Source organism: Muscardinus avellanarius (assembly GCF_963383645.1).
Source record: "Muscardinus avellanarius genome assembly, chromosome: 6".
NCBI classification, from domain to species: domain Eukaryota; kingdom Metazoa; phylum Chordata; class Mammalia; order Rodentia; family Gliridae; genus Muscardinus; species Muscardinus avellanarius.
In genome coordinates, this window is record NC_137791.1 from 63205356 (window position 1) to 63232660 (window position 27305).

A 27305-nucleotide genomic window follows, 5' to 3' on the forward strand; every position below is an offset into this window, starting at 1 on the left:
TACCATAACGGGCAATCTGGTAACCAAGATGACTCCCAAATGACTAATGGGTCAGTAGTATATAGCATGGATACACTGGATAAAGGAATGATTCATATCTTGGGCAGGACAGAGTGCGATGATACAAGATTTCATCATGCTACCCAGAACAGCATGCAATTCAAAACTTCAGCATTGCCGGGCATGGTGGTGCACCTTTGTAATTACAGTACTTGGGAGGCTGAGAGTGAGACCCTACTTCCAAATAAAAAATAAAATAGGTCTTGGAGTGTAGCCCAGAGGTAGAAAGCCCCTGGGTTCCATCCTGAGTACCACACACATACACACACAAAAAAAACTTCAGCATTTTTTATTGGTGGATTTCCTATTTAATATTTTTGAACCACAGTTGACCATATCTAAGTGAAACCATAAAAAACAAAACTATGGGTAAGGAGGACTACTGTATAAAAAGTTAGCAGTTGATTATATGAAAAATACCCACTGTTATTTGCATTTTTCTTGTATGAGATAACTTACTTTGTGATATTACAAGAAACAGTGTTCCTCCCACCCCCTTATAATCTTAGCTCAGTGAACTGTAGGTTCGTGGTGATGTGAGAAATGGTATGCAGGTCAATGGTTTGCAGGTCTTTTACCCCATCAGTGTGATTCAGTGTTTGTAAAGTATGTGAACTCTTCTCTGGAGTAAACCTCTCTAGGAAATAACCAGTTTTAGGGATTTAACATTGCTGACTAGGGCAGAGTCAAAGGTTTTATATCCTTTTAAAAATAATCCCTTGAGTCCTCCAATCTCTGTGGGAATGCAGTGATTAAGTAACAACATCTGCTTGGCAGTTGGTTATCATCTGGAAAAATATATGGCCCAGGGTAAATCCAGGATCCTTTAAGTCAATTATTTATTAAATAGACACATCAACACTACTCTGCTAGAGTTTCTAAAAAATGACTTCGTGTATTTCCCTCCAAGCGTGCACTCAGAGATGGTCTACCTTGACGATCTTGCTTAGTTTTTATGTCTGTCTTTGGAGGAGAACAGCTTGGATCATTCTGCTCAGCAGAGGCTGACGTGATGGGATGGCTGGTGGGGAATCAAAGACTGGCCTAAGTTATATGACCACAGATGATCCCCACCTTCTGGTTTTCTGACTTTTCTGCTTGACAGTGGTACAAAAATCATACAAATTCAGTACTACTATTACTTGAGTGTGGATATTTTCCCAGGCTAGCTACCAGTTCCCACATCCACACAATGAGGGCAAACAACTGATCCTACATATTGTCCTGTGTTGCTGAACTGTGATGCTCAGCAGGATAGGTATATTAAATGTATTGAAACTTCCTGAGTTTATTAGGATTTAACCCCATCATATCCAGGAACATTTCTGATTAATGGTAACACTAAGAATCCTAAATCCTGATCTGAATCCTGGTCTGCCCTGTGTTCCTCTTGGTCACATAGTATCTCGAGATAATGCTCCAGATAGTGTTGTCTACTGGGCTCATTTTATCTCACCATCAGGGATTATCCAGACCAAAGGCCTTCATTGTATCACGCACCTACATCTGGCCTGTGTGTGCTTAGAATTGATTGGTAAAATCAACTTTTAAAAATCGAGGAAAACATTTAATATGAATTATTTTGGAAATAAGAGGCAAATTCATACTTTGCTATTTTTTCCTTTTCTCATTTTTCATGCTTTTCAATGAAAATTTAAGTGAAAGCAAAATCATTTTACTAGTGCAATGGGTTGCTGTCTATAAGTCTTCAAAATTAAAACTCTATGCCTTGCTCAAGACCAAACGCAGGGGCTGGAGATGTGGCTCAGTGGTAGTGCTCTTGCCACATGTGTTATGACCCTGAGTTTAATCTTCCAGTGCTGCAAAAATAAAAAAAGTAATCTTGAAAATAGCTATTGACCTGCCAAACTCCTTACAACATCACCCAGTGATGACAAGTAGAAAATGCAGGCACACACACACACACACACACACACACACACACACACACACGTACACTGAGGCATGTTTATTAGCTACTCACAAAATTTGGTGGCAATTTTATATTCTTAATATTATGTGTAGATGGGTGTGCACATGTATATAATCTCCATAATTAATAACACCCCTATATCTGCTGTCTACATACAGTTTTATTTTCTCTGTTGAGATTACAATAGACAGAGATTCAGTCTAAGATGAATATAATTCTCCTTACTCTGTTACTAATCAGTTTTATAACTTAGAAGCAAATCACTTAATTTTTCTGTTTTCCATAAGATAATACATGAATTTCTTATCACTAAGATTTTTATGTGATTTTTTCTCTGGTTTTTCTTTATTTGGTAAATTTATAACTTACCAAATATACATTATTTTAGTCTCTACTATACACCAGCAGTCAACATGCCAGATGTGGGCAAACACCATGCCCTTAGGGAGCTCATACGCTAAGAGGGGATAGGGTAAAGGAGTGGTTACTGAATTGAGTTGTGAGTGGCACTGCAGTGATGTCAATAGTAAAGATTCTGACCATGTGAATGTATGTGGTTGTAGGCCAGTAAAGTGGCTTGTATTCCCTTGAAACTTAGCTATCTATCTCTATTCTTACTAATGTGTCCCACACACCCCTATTTTCTTTGTCTCCTCTTTAACTGGCTTTGATAACTTCTTTTTTGGTGCATTGTAGTAGTCATACATCTTAATGGGGTACAAGACGGTAGAGCCATACATGCACACATCACTCATTTAGCCCTTCCTCACTTCCTACCCCATTCCCTCCCTGATAACTTAACGAGTTTCTCTTCAGTGTGAATCTGCAGTGCTGTTAGAATGGCCTATTGGAAGCGAAAGTCAGGTGACTTGTACTTTCTGGCCTAACATGTAAGAAACTTAGAAGTAAACATTCTGTTCTGCCCAGTAAAAAAGCTGAATAGGCTGAAAATCACAATTCTTCTGGGAGTTGCAAGGCAGGTCACAGGGAAAACTGTCATCCTCAAATGAGACAAACATGTCAATATAGAGAATCGCATTTTAACTGAGCAGAAACTTCCATGAAAGCCAGTGCCAGGGTAAGAAAGCTTCAACTGCCATTCACAAATTATTAGAGGCTCTCAGTCAATAAAATCTGTTAGGGGGAGCCAGTCATAAAAGAAGCACACAATTTTGTGAGTTTTACCTTTATGGGCATGCACCACCACACCTGGATTTCTGCCAAGTTCTTACAATAAGCATTGGTGGAAAATACCCTGTGCTTTTAGAAGAAGAAAATGAACCATTTTGAAACATTCCAGAGCATTCTGTGGGTTTTTTTTACTATGTTTTTTTTTTTTTTTATGCTACTAGGGATTGAACACTAGGGCATCATATATGCTAGGCAAGTGCTCTACCACTGAGCTATATCCCCAGCCTCTCCAGATTTCTTTTTTTTTTTTCTTGTATTATGAGACGGGGTCTCACTAAATTGTTCAAGGCTGGCCTAATTCTCTTTATTTAGCCTCCCAAGCATCTGGGATTACAGGCAGTAGGCCTGAGCATTTTGATTTGAAGGCCTGCCCTCAGTAGAAACTATTTAAGTAGAGCTGGAATCTTATCAGAACCTTCTTGGCAAAAGGAAATACCAAACTCCAGCCACTCTATACATCCTGTCCTACCTATAGGGCTAGGGGGTTGAGAACCACTTATGAAGTTCACAAAGCAAAGACTCAGGACTAGAAGTGTGGTTCCTGGGTTCAATCCCCAGCACTGAAAATAATAATAATAATAATAATAATAATAATAATAATAATAGTAATAATAATAATAATATAAAAACCCAACAACAAAGGAAACCATGCAAGCAAGAGTATAATAAATAAAACATGAAGAATAAATATTTTTTCAGACAAACAGAAATCAAGGGAATTTGTTGCAAGTAGACCTTCTTTGCAAGAAATGTAAAAAGTACTTTAGAGAGAAGAAAAATGATGTAAGTAAGAAACTTGGATCTACATAAGGAAAGAAGGATCATTAGAAAAGGAATAAATTAAGATCAAATAAACTTTTATTTTTTATTGACTGCTCTAACAATTTGAAATAACAGCAACTAGTATTTGATCTTGTGTGCATATCCGTGTGTATAAAGATACATGGGCTTGTGCATAAGCCAAATTAATGGCAGCAATGATACAAAAGTCAGTTTGGAAGCTGGGCGTGATGGCACACGCTTGTAATTCCAGCATCGGGAGGCTGAGACTGGAGGATTGAGGTTTGCAAACAGCCTGAGCTACTTAGTAAGGCTCTTTGCAACTCAGTGAGACCCACCCTTTTTCAAAAAATAAAAAGACTAAAAAAAATAGGGCTGGGGGTGAAGCTCGGAGGTACAATTCCCCTGGGTTCCATCTCCAGTACCACAAAAAAAGTCAGTTTGGAAGAATTAGGATTATTTTGTTGTCCTAAGAAGATGCAGAAAAACTTTAAGCTATAATAGCACTCTGGTCTTCTAAATTTGATATGATAAGGAATTTTTTGTATACTTATTATGTTATGACTTCAACCTTTTCCTTATTCCTTGAGATAATTTGATATCAAAATGAGCAGAAATATACCCATAAATATGTTTAAATTCTGTACACTTAGTTCATAATAAACCCAAACTTGCTTCCACGATGAAAGTACTCAAAGTCTTAGAGTCATTTAAAAATCAATGTTCCAGCAGTGCAGAATAGTACCTGTTTCACGGTTCAATTCCTACCAATTCCAAAAAGTGAAGAAAGAGAGAAAGAAAGAGAAAAAGGAAAGGAAGGATAGAGACAGAAAAAGAAAGGAAGAAAGAAAAAAGAAACCTAAAAGACTATGCAGACAGCCATATACACACTTGGGTGGATTCTTATTTTCTACTTCATTATTATTCTCTTTTTTTCTCTTCCCTTCTACTTTCCTTGAGTTTATTTGGTCTGTTTTCTAACTCATTAACCTATCTATTCCAGAAACTTTGCTATGCATTTTTTTCATTATAACTCAGCTTGGCATATTTTTTTAAAACTTCCAGCTGGAGCCGGGTGTGGTGGAACACACTTGTAATCCCAGCATTTGGAAGGCTAAGACAAGAGGATCTGAGTTTGCAGCCAGCCTCAGCTACTTAGTGAGGTACTTTGCAATTCGGTGAGACCTTGTTTCAAAATAAAGAATAAAAAATAGGGATGGGGATGTCGCTCGAAGGTAGAATGTCTATGGGCTCCATCTCCAATACCCCCCCCCAAAAAAAAGAAAGAAAAGAAAAAAACTTAAACTACGACATCTTTTTTAACCAGTAAGTTATTAATCAATGTGTTTTATTATTTCCAAACATATAGAGTTTTTATATTTTAACTTAATTACATTGTATTTAGAGATAGGCATCTATATAATAGTTTTTGAAGTTTATTGAAGTTTTTTAAATCTCTTGTGTGCATGTGCATTTGTGTATGAGTGAGTATAAGTGTGTGTGTGTGTGTGTGTGTGTGTGTGTGTGTTCAGATCATGTTTCTTTTACTTCCAAGACTTCTATTCAAGAGTATTTTCTTTTCCCTGATATTCAAAGTATTTTATTATTATATCATTATCATTATTATTTTAGTTTTTTAGTTTCTTTTAGTGATGTATAAAGTATGGCTTCAGCCATCACAATTTGATTGGAATGACACTATCCAAAGTCCTTCAAAGTTAGAACCAAAATAATAAATTTACATGGAGAGCTGGTTATTAGGATCACTGTGTTAGAGTCCTTGCTCGAAATCTTGTGACTAATAATTTTAGGCAATTCACATATATGTTGTCACCCAAATTCCCTCAGATATAAAAGAGGATAAATGTATTATTTCAAAGGTATGGGGTGGGATCGAGTAAGGGCTAATTGGGTGATGTGTTCATGTATGTCTCTGCAAGTCTTTTATACCATTAACATGTATGACTACAATGCACTAATAAAAATAAAATAAAATAAAATATAAAAGACTAAAATAACGATATCCAAGGCAAGCATGGAAAGGTACTATTAACATGGGATCTTCTATGTTTTATGCTTGTGTTATATTGTTTAAAATTCAAATATAACATTTAGTATTTGTCAACATGCTTTTACAAAAGTAAACCCCAAATTACAAAAAAACCACAAAGGTACCTTACAGTTCTAACATTCTAGTAGTTGTAACAAAATTTTCATAAGCCTCATTCATTCAACAAATATTTGTTGAGTACCTGCTCTTTGAAAGGTACTATTTATGCTAGATAGGGTGATATAATAGTATGATCCTGAGTGAGCACTTTTTTTTTTTTTTTTTTTTTTTTTTTGGTGGTACTGGGGTTCCTGGAAGCCCTTCTACCTCCGGGCTACACTCCCAGACCTATTTTTACATTTTCATTTTTGGAAACAGGGTCTCCTAAGCCAGCGCACGCGGCTGGCTTCGAACCTGCGCGATCCTCCTGTCTCCGCCTCCCAAGCGCGGGGATTACAAGCGTGCGCCACCACGCCCGGCACTGAGTGAGCACTTTTGATTGGGAATTCAGAGATCTTTCTCTAGAAGTGACATTTATCTTGAAATCTAAAGTGTAAGCGGTCAGCCCAGCAAAGAGCACAAATGTGAGCAGCCTTGAAAGTACTTCAGAGTATCACCTTCAGCACCACACTGAATGGCTTCATAGCTCTGCCATTTATTAACTGTGCCCTAAGGCTGTCTTCCTGAACTTTTTGATTCTCTGTTTCCCCATCTGCAAAATTAGAATGATATTAGCATCTTTCTTAATGAAATGGGAAGATTAAATGAGTTAAAACAAATGAAGTACCTGTACACTCAATACTCAGTATTATTACCTTTTATTATTAACAAGTGTTTTGACAAGTAAAGGAAACACCTAGTGCAAAAGTTCAAAGATGGGGATAAGCTTAACATGTTCCCCAAATAAATTATGTTTTAGAAAATAGTAGGAAACACACAGCTACTCCTCACCTTTCTTTCAATCAGAGGTGCCCATATTTTCATATCACCTCCTCTGCCTGAACTTTCCATGAGTCTCTGGTAGCCAGGTTACCCCCCGGCATCCTCTGGAAAGCCCGTCTTGATAACTCCTACCCAAGAGCTTCTGCCATCACAATTTGTTCAAAGATGGGGATAAGCTTACCCAAGAGCTCTCTGTCCTGTGTAAAACAAAACAAAACAAAACAAAACAAAACAAACAAAACAGGGGCCTGTGATCAAGACCTGAGGTAGAGTCCCATCTTCTCTCTTAAAAACTGTGCTACCTGAACAAGTCATTTAACTTTTCAGATCCACAGCTTTCTATATTCGGCATAGAAATTATGAAAATTACCCCTAGAAGCTCATCTTAAAGATGAAATCAAATGAGCTAATGTGAAAATGTTGTGTCTGTCAATGTCTGTTACTACTTGTCACTAAATTTACAATCACATGATCTCTTTGGAAGGTGTTTTATATTGACCATATTATTTAATTTACTCACAAATATTTTATGCTCCCATAGTTAAGATGCATGCTCCTTTGACGGAAGATGCTGGCTGTAAGTTTTATGTGACCCTAAAGTCCCTGACAGTGTTATAGGCATTTAGTTGTATAAATGAATAATAGTTTTAAAGATGTAGAAGAACACTTAATGCCACTCAATTCTTTAAAAAAAAAATCAAGGGCATTACTGAGCTCTGACATCCAGGATTTTAAATAACTCACTTAGCTGTGTAAGAAAAAAAGGGCAGGAACATGAAGTAAAAAATACTTTGCTAGATATGGTGGCACGTACCTGTAATCTTAATACTTGGGAGGCTAAGACAAGATAGTTGCAGGTTTGAGGCCAGTCTCAGCAACTTAGGGAGACTCAGCAAATTAGTAAAATCCTGTGTCCAAATTAAAAAAAAAAAAAGATCTGAGCTATGGCTTGGAAATAGAATGCCACTGGATGAGAGAGAGAGAGAGAGAGAGAGAGAGAGAGAGAGAGAGAGAGAGAGAGAGAGAGAGAGAGAAAGAAGAAGAAGAAGAAGGAGGAGGAGGAGGAGGAGGAGGAGGAGGAGGAGGAGGAGGAGGGAGGAGCAGGAGGGAAAAGGAGAAGAAAAATATGGAGAATAGGACAGAATAGAAACCTTTAAAATACATTTGGAAATTATTAAATCAGTGATTTTCTTGCTATTAAGAAAGAACAGTGCATATTCCCTTAGGCAAACAGGGCAGAAAAATAGATTGAGAACAACTGCCAAGTGTTCCACACTCAAAACAAAATCTTTCATTGTGGAGGAAGTAATTATTCTATTCTCACTTCATCTAAGCTTGATTCTAGGTCAGGGCCAAAAGAAAATTTGAAAATTGTTTTTAAAGAATCACTTCTATAGTGCTGCTGATCCTAGTACTTTCATACTTACTCTGTTGGGAAATAATAGGTGTCCACACCCTCCCCTACCCCTACCCCATCCCCAGCTGTTCACAGCACAAGTATGCAAAGTTGAAGCTTCAGAAAGGTGTGTTCTGTATAAGCAAACAAAAGAAAAAGAGTCTCTTAACCATCTGATGACCTTTGCAGTTCTGTGGTCAAGAGTTGAATGCAATTTTAATAACTCAGGTATTTATAGAGGCCCTGTTGCTGCTGCTTTGTATCAGAGATAATACAAATAGCTTTTATTATCTTCCCTCCTTGGCCATTGGACTCAGAGGCTTTACCAGCTCCTCACCTTTAGTCAACAAACCTTTAGTCGATAAGTACCCGTAGATCCTGGGCATTATGGCAGGTCCTCGGTGGAAAAGAGGAAACAGGCCAAGTAAGTATGACAGTGGGCTGTCACTGTGGAGAGTACACACACCTCCCAGGTCCCTGTCATCAGCCACCCCTTGTGGCACGCTAAGCGCTACCTAGAGATGAGATACCAGAAAAGACCATAAAACTAGTAATAATTCAGTATCAATTGATTTACACTCTCCTTTTTCCATTCTCTTCCTTTCCCAGCATCCACTTCTTGTCCACAGTGGGAGTATTATTTGTTCATCTGAGTTGGGTTTGTTTTTCTTAAATTATGACGGTCAAATACTTGTCCCATTGACTCTGTCTCCCCTTGTTCTGCCAGGCGTCTTTGCTATGTTCTGAACCACGAGAAAATATCTCCCACTTCTGTGAGAGCAAAGACAGGGCACATTCCCCCAGCAGTATCCCACGAAGGGCCCATACTGTACACTAAGATAAATATGTAGACTCTGTTATTCACAGCCACCCCCTCCAGAAGAGTTAAAATGTCCAATGTGGAGGAATTTGGAGTATTCTACCAAGACTGCAGATGATCACATTTAAAATACTGGTAGTCATAGGGAATGTTCCCATTAAAATAAATCACAAAAAACCTGTGCCAGAGAGCAGCGCTATTAATTTCACTGACTTATATTGTGCACATCCCATGTCGTCAGCGCTGGACTGTACACCAATATAGAGTAGGTGGCCCCGGAGACGTGGCCTTCAGGGAGCTTGTATTTTGTGGGAGGAAGTAGACAAAACACCGTACACATAAATAACAGCCATATTAATCCTGGGTCATGGTGTTTATTAGGTGTTGGACACAGTTATAAACAAATTTTATGTATTAACTCATTTAATCATAACAGTAACCCTATAAGTTAGGTACTGTTACCACAATTTTACTAATGAAGAAGTAGACATATGTAAGTACCTTGTATAGTGTCATGAGGCTACTACCATAAAAATTTCAATGGTAGGAGGCATGAAGCCTGAATTCTTAACTTTTACACTATAATTGCAAACCATAACAAAGATGGAGTTAAAGAATACTAAGCCACTGCCAAGTTAGAAAATATGAAAAGAAATGACGGTAACATTCTAATAGGCTATATATCTAGATTTTACTTTAGTGACTAAAGTGTTTTATTTGCACGTGTGAGCTAAGCCAGCATGTGTAATTCAGTATGCCGTGTGTGTGTGTGTGTGTGTGTGTGTGTGTGTGTGTGTGTGTGTGTTCGCATTACTAGGGATTAAACCCAGGGTGTTCTACCTCTGAGCTATACTCCCATCCCTTTTTAATGCCTTTCTTAGCCTTAATATTTAACTATATGAACATTTTTATTTGTAGTTCACAGGAAGAAGTATTAATGTGATTCATTTTAACATAATGAATAAAATTGTAGTAAGGATGACTAAAAATAATGAACATTATGACAGGATGTCAGGAACTCAACTTTAGTTGAACCTGTATCCCAAAATTAATTAATAAAGTAGATAATGAAGTGGGAAAAAACAAAGCAGATTTCTATAGAGCATATTTAGGTATGGCCCTGCCTTTAAGCAAAAGTATTAACCATTGCCTCCTAATGCTGTAATCCTTGACAGTTGCAGGAGAAAGGCCAGAAGCAAAAACTCTACTTTTCTTTTCTTTTCTTTTTTTCAGTACTGGGAATGGGATCCAGAGCATTGTACCTCTGAGCTATACTCCCAGCCCTATTTTTTTTTTGTCATTTTATTTTATTTTACTTTACTTTACTTTATTTTATTTTATTTTGCAGTACTGGGGATGGAACCCAGAGGCATTCTACCTCCAAGCTACACCCCCAGCCCTATTTTTTTATTCTTTATTTTGAAACAGGATCTCACTGAGTTGCAAAGGGCTGTCCGCGAACTGCAATCCTCCTGTCTCTACCTCCCAAATGCTGGGATTACACGAGTGCGCCACCATGCCTGGCTCAAAATAAAAGCAATATTAACAATAACCAATATTAAAATTTGTTTTCTCATATATTAATTCAATTTGTCATATATTAATTCAATTTGTTTATTCTTTATTTTGAAACAGGATCTCACTGAGTTGCAAAGGGCTGTCCGCGAACTGCAATCCTCCTGTCTCAGCCTCCCAAATACTAAGATTAAAAGCATGTGCCACCACATCCGGCTCTTTTCTGTTGTTTCCTGATGCTGGCACTCAGCACAAATGCCCAGCATGTGGTAGGTCCTCAATGCATATAGGTTGAAAGAATGAAAGGATAGAATGATGGATAGATGGACGAATGAGCAAATAAAAAATTACTTTTGTTTCTTTTTGGGGGGTGGTATTGGGGTTCCTGGAAGCCCTTCTACCTCTAGGCTACACTCCCAGACCTATTTTATATTTTTATTTGGAAACAGGGTCTCCTAAGCCAGCGCGGCTGGCTCCAAACCTGTGCAATCCTCCTGTCTCTGCCTCCTAAGCGCGGGGATTACAAGCGTGCGCCACCACGCCCGGCAAAAAAATTGCTTTTGTTTCTAACTCTCCAGGAAAATGAAGAACAGAGCCTACTATTTAATTATTTGAGGAAAATCAGTTATCCAAAATTAATATATACTGTACTAATACTCTGTTTAATTAGAATTTAATCATGGGAGTCCAGTTTGAAAGCCACATCAGCAGTCAAAAAGTACATTAAGTATCTCCACATAGTTCCACAAAAAAATTCAGAATAAAATTACTATCTGAAGCTCCAATTTAGTTGAAAGTAGAGTCTCAAAGAGATTTGCACTCCAGTGTTCATAAAAGAAGCAGCAATAGCATAAGTGTCCATTGCAGGATAAATGGATAAACAAATGTGGTGTGTACATGCCAAGGGAATATGATTCAGCCCTAAAAAGAGAGAAAATTATTTCACATGTTATAGTATGAGCAAACTCAAGGACCTTATGCTAAGTAAACTAAGCTAGTGTCAAGAAGGCGGGTACTGTATGACTCCACTTACATATCTAACGTAGTCAAATAGAAAGTAGAATGATGGTTTCCAAGGGAGAACAGGAGAGGTGTTTAATGGCATAGAGTTGAAGTTTCTCAAGATGAACATGCTCTGCAGGGAAAAAATGTTCTGCAGGTCTGTGTACAACAATGTGAGTATACTCAATATTACACTTAGAAATAGCTAAAATGGTAAATTTATGTTTTTTTTTAACCACAACTATTTTACTCTTTTTTTTTTTTTTTTTTTTTTTTGCTAATAACATAACCCACAGACTGGGTAAGTTGTGAAGAAAAGGGGTTTATTTTGGCTCATGATTCTGGCCCAAGGGCAGGGGCCTTATCTGGTGATGACCTTTTTGTAAGTAGAGTTCTGAGGCTGTGTTGGGCATCTCATGGCAAGAGAATGAGAGCATTTATATGTGTGTATGTGTCTTCTGGTCTCTCTCTCTCTCTCTCTCTCTCTCTCTCTCTCTCTCTCTCTCTCTCTCTCTTTCTTTCTTCTTATAAAGCCACCGGGAACCAATAATGAGGGATCAACTCTGAAGACCTTATCTAATCCTAATCACTGCTCAAGCCCAACCTTTAAACACCACAGTCAGATGAACTTTCTACCTTCTTGCTACTCACAGTGGAGATTAAATGTCAACAAATGACACCTTAGAAAACACTTGACTTATATTAGATCAACTCACAATTTTCTAATTTTTTAATAAGTAGTGCAAAAAGGATGCATTCAGTAAAACCACATTTGAATTTTGAGCTTTCCCTGGTTTAGCAATGCGAGCACCACACCCTAGGAAGCTGGAAAGCAGCAGTGAACAGCAGACCCCCATCAGCCATGAGCACAGGAGGGGAAGCACTCCACAGTGCCGAGTACTGATGAGCTATAATGTTCATTAGATTAGGATAGTGAATGCATTTTCAGCTTACAATATTTTCAATTTATGATGGCATCACATCCTGATAAACCCATCTTAAGTTGGAAGCATCTGTATTTAGCTTCCTTTCTAGTGATTTAGGTACCCACAGCATTGTAACAATTTTTCTTCATTATTTTCTGGATGAATTGATATTTACTTTTGATTTTGCTCCAATATCTGACCTTTGTAAAATAAAGAATATTTGGTTTAATTGAGAGAGAAATTTAGGCTATCCTTTTTGATAAAGGAATATTCTGGAGTTAGGGGTATTGTGTATACAGGAAATGAACCCAGTCTACTTTGGATCACATTGGGGTTCACAAATAATCTGTTAGTGTCTTTTCTTTTTATGTTTCTCCTGATTCTTCTCACCAAAGGTGAAGTATATTGAATATAAGATTAGGAATGTTATATATGCATAAATTATAGCACCTTTCCCCTAAACTATAGGGCAGGGTTTAAGTGCCCCAGTCTTTCTTGCTTAATTATAAAATGAAAGACTATGTGAAAGATGTAGAATTGTATGACGTGGCTCCTCAGCCATACATCACAAGAAGTAGGAAGAAGACTAATACCAAAATTTAGGTACATCTCTGAGATTTTCTGTTACATGTTTCATCTTACTGAAAAGAGGAGATGGGCTGGTCTGATGACTCACTAAACCTCCTCCATGTTGCTCTCTGCAAAGAAACCCTTGAAGATCGTATTTGTCAGTCTTAAAGTTCTGATCAAATACCATCTGCCCTGAGAGGCCTTTCCTTGACCATCAAACAATGGACAAAACACCCCCATTTTCAGAATGTTTCCTAATCCTTGTGGCCTACTTTGCACTAGTCTGTGCCTTTCTTATGGAAGTAGTTTACTAATTATATATTTTTTCTACTTTCCTCCCTATAATATAATTCTCTAGGGCAGGTGCTCACTTGCCCTTACTCTTGGTATTCTCTGAAGCACTTCCCACCAGCAAAGAAAATACTAGATATTTGGTAAATATTTGGTGGATTGAATTGAGTCTACTGTTTACATAAACATTGAATGAACTGTTCTGGTTGTTCTCAGTCTTATTAAAAATATGCAAATCTACACAATCACTGGGTCCTGTTGCCCAACTTAACTAGGCAGATCACAAGTATTTTAATTTCTTGTTGACTGTTGAGGAAGTTTTTGTTTGTGTTGAATGGATGTCAAACCTGAGGAGTTTTTTGGCACATGGGAAGTTGTTTACAGTTTCTCTTTTGCATTGCACTATTGTTTAATGAGACCCGCCCGAGGAGTGTACTGTACACCAAACAGTTCACATTAAGTATTCACTTTTTTGGTGGCACACCCATCATCTGACCTACTTACCACTTGTACATATTAGGGGAGGTGGGTATCTGTAAGTCTGAAATATTTATAATGTGCTACAGGATGTTGCAAATGATATACATATCTTGCCATATTATTTGTAAATTTTAGCACCAAATAATAGTTTGATCCCTCAAGTATATAAACAAAATGCTATGTAATATAATTGTAGTTTTAACCGGGCGTGGTGGCACATGCTTGTAATCCCAGCACCTGGGAGGCTGAGACAGGAGGATCACACAGGATCGAAGCCAGCCTCAGCCACTTAGTGAGGCTCTCAACAACTTGTGAGACCCTCTTTCCAAATAAAATCTAAGGTAGGTCTGGGGGTGTAGTCTGGAGGTAGAAAGTCCCTGGATTCCATCCCTGATACCACCAAAAAATAAAATAATTGTAGTTTTAAAATTTTTATTATGCTATTTTTACTAACATGCATTAGCTATATATATTAGTAGAGTTAATGTGATATTTTCATACATGCATGTATTGTGCAGTGATCAAATTCAACCTCCCTTTGTTTACATTCCTATCCCCTCAAACTTCCCAGTCTTGAGTATTCACTGTGGAGATAGAACTCAAGGGCATTCTACCTGTGAGCTATAACCTCAGCCCTTTTTTTTAATCTTATTTTTTGTTTTGAAACAGGGTCTCACTAGGTTACTGAGAATTTTGCTAAGTTGCTGAGGGTGGCCTCAAACCTGTGATTCTCCTGTCTCAGCCTTGCAAGTACCAAGATTACAGGAGTATACCACCATACCTGGCCAAATACTCACTATTCTACTTTCAGGTCAAATGTTTTTTTATTTTGTTTTAGTTTCCATATATCAGACCATGCAGGACACATCTCTTTGTATCTGGCTTATTTCACATAATATAATGTCCTCCAATTCCACCCATCTTGCTGAAAATGACAGGATTTTACTGTTCATTCATTTGTTGCTGGGTACCTTGGTCGGTCCTACATCTTAGCTATTGAAAATAATGCCACAATAAACATGGGCATGCAGGTATTTCTCTGGCATATTATTTCCTTTTCTTTGTCTATATACCCAGAAGAGGAGTAGCTGGATCTTAGAGTAGTTCTATTTTTAGTGTTTTCAGGAACCTACATACTGTTCTTCGTAATTTCATTCCCACCAGCAATGTGCAAGAGTTCTGGGGGCGGGGAATGTAGCTCAGCAATAGAGTGTTTGCCTGGTATGACAAGGTCCAGTTCAATCCCAGCACTATAATAAAAGAAAAACCTTTTCTCCATAACCTCACCAACATTTGTCTTTTATTTATTTTGAAACCAGAGGTTATAACTGGGATGAGATGGTATCTCATTATAGTTTTGATTTGTTTCCCTGATAGCTGATGATATTGAGCATTTTTATGCATGTTTATTGGTGATTTGAATTTCTTCTTTTGAGAAGTATCTGTTTATATAATTTACCCATTTTATTTTATTTTTTTTTTAATTTTTATTTATTTATTTTTTTTGGTGGTACTGGGGTTCCTGAAAGCCCTTCTACCTCCGGGCTACACTCCCAGACCTATTTTTTACATTTTCATTTTGGAAACAGGGTCTCCTAAGCCAGCGCGCACAGCTGGCTTCGAACCTGCGCGATCCTCCTGTCTCTGCCTCCCAAGCGCGGGGATTACAAGCGTGTGCCACCACGCCCGGCCTACCCATTTTAAATTAGGTTACTTGACTTAATGTTAAGAATTTTTTAGTTCCATATATATTTTAGATATCAATCCTTTATCAGGTGAATAGTTAGAAAATGTTTCCTCCTACTCTGTAGATTATCTTTCACTTTGTTGTGCAGAAACTTTTTACCATTTGTCAACTTTTGCTTTAGTTTCCTACACCTTTGTGTTCTATCTAGAGGATCGTTGCCTGTACCAGTGTCTGAGTGTTTCCCACATTTTTTTTTTTTTTAGTAGCTTAGGAGTTTCAGGTCTTACCATGAGGCTTTCTATCTAATTTGAGTTTTTTATACAAGGTGAGAAATAAGGGTCAAGTTTCATTCTTCTATATGTGTATGTTCAGTTTTCTAGCACTACTTACTGAAGAGGCCATCCTTTCTTCAATGTATGTGTTTTGAACTTTTCAGTTGTCTATAGATGCACAGATTTTTTTTTTTTGTCTCTATTCTATACCATTGGTATAGGTGTCTATTTTTATGTCATTACCATGCTGTTTTGGTTACTGTGGCCTAAAGCCAGATAATATGATGCCTCCAGCTTCATTCAAATAGTCTTGGCTCTTTGGGGTCTTCTGTGGTTGTTTTTCTAGTTCTGTGAAAAATGGTGTTTTTTTTTATTTTTAATGGAGATTGCAATGACTTTGAATATTGTTTGGGGTAGTATGGAGATTTTTAATAATTTTCTTCTAACCCATGAACACGGGATGCCTTTTATTCCTCTGTTTTACTCTTTGTATTGTTTTATAATTGAACTTAATTATCATTTTTCATCATATCTTTAGTTATGTCTCTCTCAGAAGCAGAACAAAAATGATTATCTGCCTTTCTCACTCAAAATTCAAATATGCCTTAGGATGATGACAATTGTGTTGTCTACTAAAACAAAAAAAAACTTCAGAAAACTGAGGGTGAAAGATATATAACTGACAGTTAATTTTTCTAAAGGATTTTCTATAACATTTTTAAATTTGTATTCTGCAAAGAGATAGGCAGTTGCACTTGTCTTAGTGTAGGTATTTTCATACATTTGAATTGCCAGCTAGCACCACTTGGAATCTGAGAGGGCTGATTCTGGAACTCTATAGAGTGTGAACTGTGATTTCAAGAGACAGTTTTCTTTCTTTTTGAGTGTCCAGTGTACGTAGAGAAGACATTGCCAGAGCCGTTTTGCTGTGCGTCAGCAGCTTCTGTCTATAGTAAAGGGTAGAAGTTTAGTGGGAACAAGCTAGTGCTCCAACTGCCTAGGTTTGGATTTGGTTTTTTAAAACCTTCCTAGAGAAGTGACTGTTAGGCAGGGTAGCAGGCCTCACCCACACTCATTTACAGTTAATCTAGTCTCAGGGAAACCACTAATTTACTTCCTGGTTCTATGAATTTTGCTTTCCTAGATATTCTACATAAATGGAGCCATGCAATCTGCAGTCTCGTGTGCCTGGTTGTTTCCTTTTGCATAATGTTTTCTTATCTCCCCCTCTTCACTCCTCTCCATGATGCCGGGATCAAACCAGGACATCAGCCATGCTAGCAAGCACTGCACCACTGAGCTACACCCCCAGTCCTGCTTCCTTATCTTTAACAGAGATTATGATAACAGTGCTTCCCCCTAGGACTGTCATCAGGATTAAATCAGATCATAAACCAAAATGTTTAGCTTAGTGCCCAACATATAATAAATGCTCAATAAATGTCTTTTTCCTTCTGTTACTATTGTTATAATTTCTTCACGATCCCAAACAAATTTGTGACAGCATATTCTCCACACAATACAATGTGCTCTTGTTCCTATTCTAGTCTTTTTTATATTGTGGATAAATATAAGTCCAATAATTCAACTGATATTTTTGGAAAGGCGTTAGAACCTAAACTCCATGCTTAGTTAGTTAGTTTGTTTTTCATTCCTTTGAGAGAATATGATCTGTATTCTAGATGACTTACAATGTGAGTTTTTGGAACACAAGTTATTTACTACTTGGGGAGTACCTGAATTCAGCTAGATGGATTTACTTTGAAGCTAAAAAGGTCTTTTCCCTGGAGCATAATCATCTCCACTTGGGCTTCTCTAAAGAACAGAACAAGCTCATGGTCACACAATCATTTTTATTTTTACTAATTATAAAGTGTTTAACTTTTCTAGAAATATACATGATGCTCTTTGGCTGAAGAACATAGCAATATATAGCACAACATATGGTAGTATGTGTTTCCAAATTAAATTGTCTTATTTTGGATTCTCTCAAGATCCACCTTAGCTTAGCTGTGGTCAGACAGACTAATTCAAGGAGTCTAGCATTTTCTTCTCTTCTCTTTTTCAAAATAAACAGCCTCACTAATGTTGCTTTTGTCATTGGCTCTTTTGTTGGATAAAGGTGAGCTTTAGAATTTACACATTGTTCGGTCTACCATTCTTTCTTGTCCTGTTAGTTGCTGTATAAAAACCTAGTTATTGTTCATGTAAGAAGAGGCAAGGCACAATAGCCAAGAGGTAGAAGCCGTTCAAATGTTCATCAGTGGATGTATTGATAAAATGTGGCGTTTACATTCAATGGAAAGTTTTTCAGCCATAGAAAAGAAGGATGTCATGTACCTTGAGTGAAATAAGCTGGTCAAAAGAGTCAAATGCTATATGATATCACTTAGGTTTCTAAAAACAGTAAATTAAAAAAAAATCAAAATAGTGGTTATGAGGAAAGAGAGAGGGGAAGTTGTTGAGTTTCAGTTTTGCAAGGTCAAAAGCGGTTGGAAAGTTCATTCACAAAAATGTGAACATATTGTTACTAATAAATTGTATATTTAAAGATAGTTAAGATGATAAATGTATGCATTTTCTTACCACAATTTTTAAAGGGGCACAAAGCTGAAATTTTGAGTTTAAGTTGACTACCTAAACTTTTCTAAGGTATTCAGTAGACAGAAATTTAGAATAAAGTGTATGTACCCACACATAATACAGAACAAAATAAGAATATAAGGGTCATCTTTTCCTTTACATTTTAAACCTGTGAGATTATAGTTAGATCAGTCTTAGATACTGTGAAGCTACGTATGGCATGAACACACTTTATTTTCAAACTCTTAAGAAGTTTTTTTTTTAATTTTTAATTTTTGTGTGTGTGTGGTACTGGGGATGGAACCCAAGGACATTCTACCTCCAAGCAACAACCTCAACCCTATTTTTTAGTCTTTAGTTTTTTGAAATAGGTTCTCACTGAATTGCAAAGACCCTCACTAAGTAGCTGAGGCTGTCCTTGAACCAAGATCCTCTTATCTCAGCCTCCCAAATCCTGGGATTATAAGCGTGTGCCACCACACTTGGCTTTAAGAAGATTATTTCTGAGACACTGGGTTGTTTTCTTACTGATTTGAGGGTCACCATTTTGTAACCCCATTGAAACTTGAAAATGTATGGGTACCACAGCAGTAAAGGACCCAGATTTTCATTGATTGATTGATTTGAAGTGCTGGGGATTGAACTCACAGCCTCATTTTGCATGCTAGGCAAGCAGCTCTACCACCGGGCTACATCCCAAGCCTGTCTTTATTTTTAGTAACATTACAAGCTCAGCTCTTGGTAAAGACCATATGTTTCTTGATATTTATTTCTATGACATGTCTTGCCAATGTTTCTTTCACTTATTTGGAAGCACTCTAGTAGTTCCTTTTTAAGGATTGTTTAGATCAAGTGTAGATGGTTTTGCTGATAACTTTCTGTTCTGATACATATGAGAAGGACACTGAGTATATTTTTGTACTATGTTTTATAAGCATATAGCCTATGCCTACACAAAGAGAAAACTAGCTTTTTAATTAAATTGAAAAGGAACCATAAAGGTCGAGTTTTGCTTCGAAGAATATGCAAATATTTCAGTTCCCTTTAAGTCATGTATAGTACTAAGCTTTGCTGAAAGCAAAAGAGGAGTTTTGGACTCCCTGCCTTTTAGATATTCCCTGCAGTGAAGATAAGTACCTTTATAAAAAATTATGGTGCCACACAGAATCCAATAAATACTGCGATACATTCCATGAATTCTGTGAGAATCAAGAAGAAGCAGTTAATTCTGACAGGGTAAAGGAGCATAACTTAGTTGAGCCTTGGAAGATAAATAGAATTTGCTATGTGAAGAAGGAGGAAAAAGACATCCAGGAAAACAGGTTATGAGTGGAGTTCTGAAATTGGAAATATATTGTATCTTGGACTCTCAGGTACTGAGGAGAAAAAAATGATGAAAAATAAGACTGGAAGTTAATTGAGGAATTCAAACTGCTCATACACTGATTCTAATCATTTTGGGAGGGCATAAAACTTAGACTGAAGACTAAGGCTTATATTCTCTCTCTTTTTAAAAAAATTTTTATTGGTGCATTATATTCATACATCACATTGGGGTAAAAAAGAAAAACTTGTGTGTACATACATGTACACATCCCATTTAACCCCTACCCAATTCCCACCCCATTCCCTCCCCATCCCTCCTTCCCTTTTTGGCTTAGTGTTTGACTTTGATACGTTTAAGTACATTGTGTGTTGTAGAGAATTTTCTTCTTCCCCCCTCCCATCCCCTCAAGATATTCTCTCTTATCAATTAGTTTAATCTGGGCATGATGGCACACGCTTGTAATCTCAGTATTGCGGAGGCAGAGACTGGAGGATCGGGGTTCGTGGACAGCCTCAGCTACTTAGCGAGGCCCTTCACAACTCAGTGAGACCCTGTTTTAAAAATAAAGAGACTAAAAATTAGGGCTGGGAGTATAGCTCAGAGGTAAAATGCCTCTGGGTTCCATCCTCAGTACCACAAAAATGGGGTTTCGCCTCCTGCTTTAAAATGACTAGTGATCCTAATCTGAAGTTGTGTTTCCACAAGCGTATATGTGGCTGAAGTGGACAGGTCTTGGACTGAGTCTAGAGTCATCAGTCCTCTATCCCTCATCCCATCCCATCGGCCTGTTCCTTACGATAGGGAGAACTGCAGAAATGGAAGAGATTCAAGATGTCATTTAGGCGATGCGCCAGCAGCCTCAGCTACTTTGAGGCCCTTTGCAACTCAGTGAGACCCTGTTTCAAAATTAAGAATAATTTTTTAAAAATAGGGCTGAGGTGTAGCTTGGAGGTAGAATGCCCCTGGGTTCCATGACCAGTACCACCAAAAAAAAAAAAAAAAGAAAAAAAAAAGATGTCAGTTAGGACAAAATTCAGATTTTGAAAATGAGAAGGTACCCAGTGAGGTTCCGTGCCCGGGGTGGCAGATGAGGTGAAGGGCAAAGGCAGCCTGGACTCCGGCTCAGGGCCCGGCACCCACGCCAGCCCGCCTCCCTAACGTGGGTTGCTCACTGTGTTTTAGCTGCTTCGTCTAACACAGTTTTTGTGAAGCTCCACAGATGCCCCGCTGCTTCTGGGTCTCGCCGCTTCACACAAGCTGACGCCTGTCACAGAATTGCCCATTCTTCTAGTATTGTTACCATGGAGTCGTTGACTGTTAATCTGCTGATTGATCATCAGCCGCATTCTTGTATTAAAATGAATAGGAATCATGAAAAATTTCACTCAGGTTTAAAATTGAAGCATTTGTACTCACCCCGAATCAGTGAGCTCTTGTCTGACAAACAATATACATTATATATATATATATATATATATATATATATATATATATATATATATATATCTTGGAGACACCGGCACTCTCACTATTTAAATTCTGGTCATGTTTTAGAAAAAAAAACTGATCTGCCCTTTTTTCTCTTGTTCTCCTTCCCTCTACATTATTGACAGGTTTTCTATAAGACATGTAAAGAGGAAAGATTTTATTGTAATATAATATGTCAGGTTTTTTGAGAACCCTTGAAAATGATTATGCTATCCCAGTGTTCATATGCTGCTGTCTCTCAATTAAATTCTCTGATTTTTGTCATTGTGAGTTTGCTAATGATTATCCTTAAGAATAATGATCATCTAGGTGTGGTGGCACACGCCCATCATTTCAGTACTTTGGGAGGCTGAGATAAGAGGGTTGCAAGTTCTGGGACAGCCTCCATAATGTAATAAGACTTTCAAAAACCTAGCAAGTTTCTATTTCAAAAAAATAATAAATAAAAAGGGCTGGGGCTATAGCTCAGAGGTAGAATTCCCCTGGGTTCAATCCCCAGTACCACCAAAAAAATATTTTTAATAAAAATCAGCTACTACTTTTTCCCTGTTGTGTTTGAAAACATGAATGTAAAATACAATGAGACATATTCAGTTAGCCAGCAATTGATTTTTAAAAATTATTTATCCATCCAGATGATTAATTTTTTAATGTCAAATGTCTAGATATTTGAAAATCATGGTTGGGTAATGTTGCTATAATAGTCTAGAGCTTTCATTTATGGAGGGTTGTGTTCTATTAGTTCTCCTGAGTTGGATTAATAAGAGGTATTGTTTATAAAAATCTGTACTGTCAGGAAAAAATAGATGCTAGCATACATTAAATTGAATACCTAGAAACAGCACCGTCAGTAGTTCTTAAGAAAGTGAACATTGCCACCAGGCGTGGTGGCGCAGGCTTGTAATCCCTGCGCTTGGGAGGCAGAGACAGGAGGATCACGCAGGTTCAAAGCCAGCCACGCGCTGGCTTAGGAGACCCTGTTTCCAAATAAAAATGTAAAAATAGGTCTGGGAGTGTAGCCCAGAGGTAGAAGGGCTTCCAGGAATCCCAGTACCACAAAAAAAAAGAAAGAAAGAAAGAAAGTGAACATTGCCAAGGGCAGGGCCAGGTACAAAAACAATTCTGGAAATTTTAGTGTCTGCAACCTCACCTTAATTCTAAGAAACATTAGGAACTTTACTATTGAATGTTATCTTTAGAGAAATAAAAATTCTATAAATGAATGTAGCTCTGTCATAATAGCTGCAAAGGCAAGACAGTACAAATTTAGACATATTTATACCTTTTTAAATGATTGTTAAACTTGGCCTTGAGTAATTGCTTTAAATATTAGGCTCCCCCCACCCTGCTTTGGCAAGGAACTACATAGGGAGAATGTTGTAGCATGTCAGCAAAACATTAAGGCCATAATATTTGCATGGAATTCTTGTGAAGAGGACTGGGTGGTGTGATCAAGTGATAACACAGGTACCTTTAGGCCTGGATGAACAAGTCATATTTGAAAGGCATTGATGAATTAAGTGATGTCAGTCTGAAGAGAATTTATAAATTAAATATCCCATCATTCTTTGCCTACTTATTAAACTTTTTAAATTAATGACTTAGATGAAGACATTGAACACTTTATATAATAGTTACCCTTTATTCATAATTTCTTTTCCTGTGGTTTCAGGAACCCACAGTCAACCAGGGTTTGAAATGTTCAGAGGAAAATCACCAATCACCAATTCATAAGCTTTACATGTCACGCCATTCTGAGTGGCATGATGAAATCTCCTGCTGTCCTGCTCCGTCCCACTTTGTCCTACCAGGACACAAATCACCCTTTTACTCAGTGTACCCATGCTGTGTTCACTACCTGCTCGTTAGTCACTTAATAGCTGTCTCAGTTACCAGATCAATTGTTAAGGTATCACAGAGCTTGTGTTCAAGTGACCCTTATCTTACTTCATAATATCCCCAAGGTTCAAGAGTAGTGGAGCTGGCAATTCAGATATGCCAAAATGAAGCTGTAACACGATTCTTTTGAGTGAAAGGGTGGAAAGCAGAACATTATATGCTGAGGTTGCTAAGATCTATGGTAAAAATGAATCTTGTCCCCATGACACTGTAAGGAAGGAAAAAGAAATCCCTGCTATTTTTTCTGCCACACCTCAGACTGCACAAGTTATGGCCATACTGTGTGATAGCCCTGAGTTAAAATGGAAAAGGCATTACGTTTGTGATTGGAAGTCAGGAGCAGAAAATGCATTTCAATTGTCAACTTACTGCAGAGAAGAGTGAGCCTGTGTATCAGAAGGGATTTCCCTGAACCAAGTGACATCAAGCCATGTACTATAAACCAGCAATGGTTAATAGACTTGGGAATACATTTGGACTGAAAAACATAAAAACTACAGGAGAGGCTTCTGTACTTAATAGATAACCCTTCTCTTTCTGAGAACTTGCCTCTGAGACTTAGGAGTATATCTCCATGACTTTCAACTTTGCCCTGTTTTTGGTTCTGCCTTCTGAGTCATTCTTTATTTTTAATGAAAGGCAGTACATCTTTGCAGAGACTAGTTTTATCAGTTTTCTTCCTGTCAATAGAATTTTGAGGTCCCAAGAGCCTCCTTTCTGTCCCTTTATTCTAAGTTGTCTGTGGGTCTGTTTCAATAAACTTAAGCAAAATTATGAACTTTCTATTGCTTTTACTTTCAATATAAAAGAGACATATCTGTAGGCTTTGCAAAACAATCCCTTTTCTATCTCTGGCTCATGCTAACATGGATGAGGGACAATGCATTGAAATTCCTAGAAGCTCTCTGGATTGATTAGAACAGTCAGTCTGTGAGGCATGCCCTTAATCACTTAATAGGGACCTTAGTGTGCCTCAATAATATGAGCTTTTGATTTTTCTTAGGCTTTAGCAAAGAACAATATAGTTTTCTATAGAGACTGTTTTCCTGACAGCAAATCTCTTCATTCTAATGTCTTTGCCATATGAAGAGTCTGAGAATTTTTATGATCAAATCCCATTTCTATTCTGCTTAAGGTCTTCTCTTGATTTCTTTCTTTCTCTCTTCTTGACTTTTAATATTGTGATAAGAAAAAAATGTGAAATTTTTTTATAAAATTGCTTGGAAATCTCTTGAATTATATACCTAAACTCATGGCTTATGAGTTCAGCTTCCCACTTAGCTGCAGGACACAATTTACCTAAGTTTTTGCCATCACAACAAGGATCTCCCTTCCTCCGGTTTCTGAAAACATGGGTCAGTGGAAAACAACTCTGCTTTGAGGATATAAGAAAATAGTTTGTTCTGAACCACCTTGAATGACCATGCCACAAGAACATAACTCAACAACATGATCTCCCAAAGGACTTAGTTCCCCAAGCACGTGGTTCTCCTGTGAAGGAGATTTCATAAGCTTTTATAGGCCCAAAATAAAGTAGTCAGGGTCATCAAATAGGCCAAATACAAAAAGGCAAGGAAATCACCTACAAGATCCAGAGGTTGTTTTCAACAAGGTGAGAAAATCCCCTACAGGATTCCAGTGTTGTCCCATTCCCAGAATTAAGGTTAGGAGAGGCCCAAGTCCATCAGAGTCAGTATACATTTTTCCAGTTGCACCAAAAATGTGAGGTCAGAGAGAGACTGATATGTTATCTGTCAAAAGGGACTAAAAATAGTCTGCTACTATGTGGCTTTCAGCGCTACGCCAGCTCTTCAAGCTCCAATCAACAAAATCCTGACACCTGGATGTTCCCAAAATACAAGCACAACCTCTCTGGAGAGCTTCAGTTCATAGGCATTCCTCACTTCCTGCCGAGCCTTTGCCAGTGGTGTCTTTAAAGTCCAGATGTCTACTAACAACCTGTTCAAGGCAGTGTAGCCTTTCTCTGTGATGCCATCCAAATTGTTCCAGTCTCCTCCCACTAGCCAATCCCAAAGCCACACCCACACCTACATAACTGTTATAGCAGTATCCCAGTTTTGGATATCTTACACTATTATAACCTTCTTTTATTTCATAATAAATTGTGACAAACTTAGTGGCTTAAATGGCAAGCATTTGCTATCTCACGGTTTCTGTGGGTCAGGAGTTCGAGCAGCACTTAGCTGGGTCCTCTGCTCTAAGTCTCAGAATGCTAAAATCAAAGCCGCAACTGGGTATATTTTAGTTTGGGCACTTTATCTGGGGAAGAGTCTGCTTCCAAGCTCATTCAGCTTGTTGGCAGAATCTATCTCCTTGAAGTTGCATGACTAAGGACCCCCAGTTTCTCACTGTTTTTTTTTTTTTTACATGCCACCTGGTGCTATTACAGACCCTCTCCCAGACCCTCTAGCAGCATGGTACCTTATTTCTGCAAGGCCTGAAGGGGAATCTTTCACTTTCTTCTGCAAAGACTAAGTCATATATGATGTAACATAATCATGGCAGTGAAATCACCTTTGCCAAGTTGTATTTTTTTAGAAGCAAAGGGTCATACAAAGGCTCATTAGGAGAAATCTAAGGCTGTGTATCCTGCAGATGGTCTAATGGACTGAATAATTTCCCCCAAAGACATCAGTTCATACTGGCTATAATCTATAAATGTTGCCTTATATGAAAAAGTGAGTCCCTGCATGTTTTAATCACTTTTTTAAACCTCAGAAAAATCAAAAGCTTTTTTTGGTCACAATGTCCAAAATTCCTAACAAGAATAGCTTAGAAGAAGAAAAGTTTATTTGGCTCATGATTTCAGAGGCTTTAGCCCCATAGTTGGCTGGCTCCAAGGCAAAAACATGATGGTGGGCGGATGTGATGTAGGACATCCAGAAAGCAAAGAAAAGGAGGAAGAGACCTGAGACAGATACAGTCCCTGAGACCACATCCCCAGGGACCTACTTCCTCCAAGCTCACCTTACTTGCCTACACTTACCACCCAGTAAGCCCATTCAAATCACTAGTACATCAATGAATTTGTCCATAGATGAGATTAGAATCCTGATTCAATTATTTCACTTCTGGACATTTTTGCTAATATGTGAGCTTTTTCAAGAACACCCTATATTCAAACTATAATACTACAGATGTGATTGAGATATGGGTCCTAAAATGAACAATTATCCTGGATTATCCGATGGGCAGTGAAGGTATCCTTATAAGGAGGCAGAAGGAGATTAGACACACATTCAGAGAAGTTCATGTGAAGATGGGAGTAGAGAAGAATTTGAAGGTTCTGGCTTGGTCAAAGTCTTGAATGAGGTGGCCACAACCAAAGGGTACTAGCAGCCACCGAAAAGTGGGGAGAGTCAAGGAACAGATTCTTCTGCAGCTTTCATAGGGGGACTAGCCCAGCTGTCATCTTGATTTTACTTTGTGTTACTGATTTTTCTGTTTGGGACTCTCGGAACTGGAAGATAATAATTTTTTACTGTTTTAACCCACCCAGTTTGTGGTAATTTGTTATCGTAGCCACAGAAAATGAGCACAGTGTGCATTAAATGCACTCCGCTGGCTTCTCAATAAGAATCCTGTTATAAGATCCCTGATTGTTCAGAAGTTTTCATTCCTGAGTTTCCCAGTGCATGTCTTTTGTCTCTTTTTCATTTGGATGGACTATCTTTATGAAATTATTAGGAGTTCTTTACATAGTCTAACTTCCAATCCTCTCTCAGCTGTATGTATTACCTAAGAAGATATTTATCTTTTTCCAATCTGCAACTTGTCTTACTTGTCTTTTTTGCTCTGTTTATTCTGTGTTCTGCATTCAGACTTATTTTCAACTTTTATTTTTATTATGGAACATTTTACAAACACAAGAGACTTCCATAATAGACTTGTATGTACCCATCACTCAGCTTCAATGTTAACTGTTTCCCCCCAAGAAAGTATTCATATTTTCCCTTGAGGTTTGCCATACTTTTTGTTCATTATCTAAGAAATCCTTAAGTAAAGATTATGTTGCAATTATTTGTGTGGCTGAATATTTCTATCCTGATAACACTATTCTTTTTTACTTTCA

At 37.7% G+C, this 27305-nt stretch overlaps 1 protein-coding gene across 1 annotated transcript in view; it reads left to right on the forward strand.

Moving 5' to 3' along the window:
- FAM13A (family with sequence similarity 13 member A) overlaps positions 1-27305 on the forward strand; it is a gene marked incomplete at both ends in the record, with an annotated part of 316801 nt that overhangs the window by 88872 nt on the left and 200624 nt on the right. The gene's annotated exons all lie outside the window — the stretch shown is intronic.